Source organism: Macrobrachium rosenbergii, chromosome 54, assembly GCF_040412425.1.
Source record: "Macrobrachium rosenbergii isolate ZJJX-2024 chromosome 54, ASM4041242v1, whole genome shotgun sequence".
Taxonomy (NCBI): Eukaryota; Metazoa; Arthropoda; class Malacostraca; order Decapoda; family Palaemonidae; genus Macrobrachium; species Macrobrachium rosenbergii.
The window spans coordinates 13,302,603-13,305,912 of record NC_089794.1 but is presented as its reverse complement, the minus strand read 5'-3'; positions in this window follow the sequence as shown (position 1 = coordinate 13,305,912).

Here is a 3,310-nt window from a genome sequence, read left to right as displayed (position 1 = left end):
CCATCTTCCCACCACCCACAGAGGAGTGAGTGACATCTGTGGGTGAGTGGGTGGGTGGGTGGGTAAAGGAACGTGTTGGGGGTGGGGAGGAAGTCTCCCACCCCACCTCCATGACTTTCACTTCTCTTTCTGCTTCAATGCGTTGTTATCAATTCCAATTTCCTCACGAAGTTTCTAAATGTTAAAGAGGATTTTTTTCTTCCGCTTCTTCTTCTTCGACTGATGCTCTGGATGGGAGAAGTGACAGAGTTGGAGAGAGAGAGAAAGTGCGGAAAAGAGAGAGATAATGATAGAGAAATTAAACACTTCGTTTAAACTATGTTATGTGTATATATAAATAGTGTTTGTGTGTGAATGTACAGTATATACATATGTATATATTGTATGTATATATATATATGTGTGCTATATTCTTAATCTAAAGGAAAGACAGAAAAAGTAGGTTCATATTCCCAAAGCCTTCGAAAACTGTTATACTCTCATATCAGAATCGTTTATTTCTCTCTCTCTCTCTCTCTCTCGTGAATATATTCATACGTACATGAGTATATGCATATTCATATAAGAATATATATAAATAATATAAGAATGTACTTCATCTTAAGAATGTACGTACAGCCATATAGGAAAACATTTGAATGAAGATGTTAATCTCTAAAAGAGAAATGCGTAAGAATTTCATACGCATAAACCTGGCGTATACATAAAATACCGTTTGTTAAGCCCCGCTGAAATGACAGATTTAAGGGCACTTTACCGTGATAATAGCGGGGTATAGGTTATGCTACCCACATATTACTGGGTATTTTGCCCCTATATGGCACGGCCTATTTCAGTTTATGGTTTAACTTACAACGCTGCCGTGGAAGAGAGATGGTCCGGGAAAAAAGTTTGAAATATGACATTTATTATTCATAAAAGGTTGATCCTTTTCCTTTCTGATTTGCTAAAATGTTTTGTTTTGTAGGGCGGCGGTACAAAGGTAGTTGTATCTATTTTCAAGCAAATTATTATTATTATTATTTTATTAAAATGTTTTTATTTTTATTAGCGGCGATATTATTATTTTGTAAGAATTTTCAAACAAACTTTATTAAAATTATTATATTATTATTAGTTATTATTGTTGTTATTTTTATTATTATTATATTATTATTTCGGGAGAAGAACCTCTTTCAAACAAACTTTATTAAAATGAATGGCCGTTTACCCATTCTTATTAATGAAGGTTATTATTATTATTATTATTATTATTATTATTATTATTATTATTATTATTATTATTATTACTCAGGATAAGTACACATTTGCACTAGAAGGTAGGCATAAAAAGCCATTAACGTGTAAATAACAAACATCAACAACCACATTAATAATAATAATAAAAATAATAATAATAATAATAATAATAATAATAATAATAATAATAATAATAATAATTTCATGATGTTATGTAATATTCACAGTGGCCGTTAATTTTACTTTGTGCCAAAATATATGCATAGATTAAATGAAGAAAACGAGGCTAACAAATGCTAAACAGATGCACAGTTGGATACCTAAGGAGTTGACAGATGTCAGAGGTCTTTCCTGGGTCTCCCGTGTTTCTTCTGATACCCCACAGCAAGGGTACTGAGTCTTACTAAAATTCCACTTTCTTGATAAAATAAAGAAGGTAAAGTGGATATTTATTTATTTCTTCACGAAATTTTTTTTTATTATTGGTTCTTTATTTATTCCTTTGTTGATTGAGCTGTTTATTGAATACTGAAGACTTTACACTGCACACACATATATATATAAATGTGTGTATCTTTAAATATATATTTATGTATATCTATATTATATATATTTATATATATATAATATATATATATATATATATATATATATATATATGTATATATATATATCTAATAGATATATAATATATACACAAACACACATTCCTATGTAACGCTATGGTCTTTAGGTACTAAACTCCCCTTTTAGACTTGTCGTTTTAAAACCTGGGGTCAACCTTTCTTTCCACTGGCTCCTATACACATATGCAACAATATTCTCACGTAAGCCACCAATCACTTAATCATATTTGCACATTTAAGATAATAATAATTACGAAAACAAAACATTTAACCCACTCAATCAACACCTCTCAGCAACAGAAACAATAAATATCAACATCTCAACATGCATTCACAATCATCCTAACAATTACTCAAACAAATAAAATTAAAAACCTTTCAACATTCTCCCTCAGGCACCCAGACGAAGAAGACTGATGACGTCACGTGGTTACCTTAGCCAGCCGGGCTAGGGTCAAGGTAAGAAAGGGCCTGACCTTCTTCCAGGTGGCTGGGCATTCATTGCGGCAAGAAGTCAAGCGGAACTGGCAGGTATATAATGCCCAATGATGCCCCTCCTACCCACCTGGCCTTATAGGAGTTAAAAGTCCTCCTCCTTGTGGTTTATCTGGACGGCCGCCATATTTGGCCGTCAGTTGATGGCAACTAATTCTGAGTCACTTGAGGAAGGAGAAGAAGAGGAATTGAAATGAATTACTGATGGAAGATTATTTTTGGCGGCTTCTGGGGAAGAGGAGAGAGAGAGAGAGAGAGAGAGAGAGGGGAGAGGGAAAGAGAGAGATGAAGAGAAAGAGAGAGAGATGAATGATTGATAGATTGAGGTTCTTTCAGGCATCAAGAGAGAAGAAGAGAGAGAGAGAGAGAGAGAGAGAGAGATGAATGATTGAGAGATTGATTTTCCAACTCAAAGAAGTAAAGGAAGAGAGATAGGAGAGAGAGAGATGAATGATAGAGATTTTTCAATTCAAAGAGTAAAGAGAAGAGAGAGAGAGAGAGAGAGATAAATGATTGATAGATTGATTTTTCAACTAAAAGAAGTAAAGGAGAGAGAGAGGGAGATTAGATTGATTTTTAAACCATAAAGAGAAAGAAAGAAAAGAAACAAACGCTAATAGAATAATTTTTCGCGATTTTACAACCATAAAGGTAGAAAGAGAGAGAGAGTATTTACGATTATGTAAGTACAAGTGGAGGGACAGCGAGAGAGGGAGAAGTGAATAGTTGATATATTGATTTTGCAACTATAACGAGAAAGAAATTAATTGCTAAAATAGCTTGATCTTTCGAATATAGCAAAGAGAGAGAGAGAGAAAGAAAAATTCTTTATAGATACTAAATGCTAAACAATAAACATAATGCGAATATCAACCAGGAAAAAAAAAACTTGCTCAGAAAGCTTTTAACTATTATGGTCAAATTATCAATGATTTTGAGATTTCGTACAC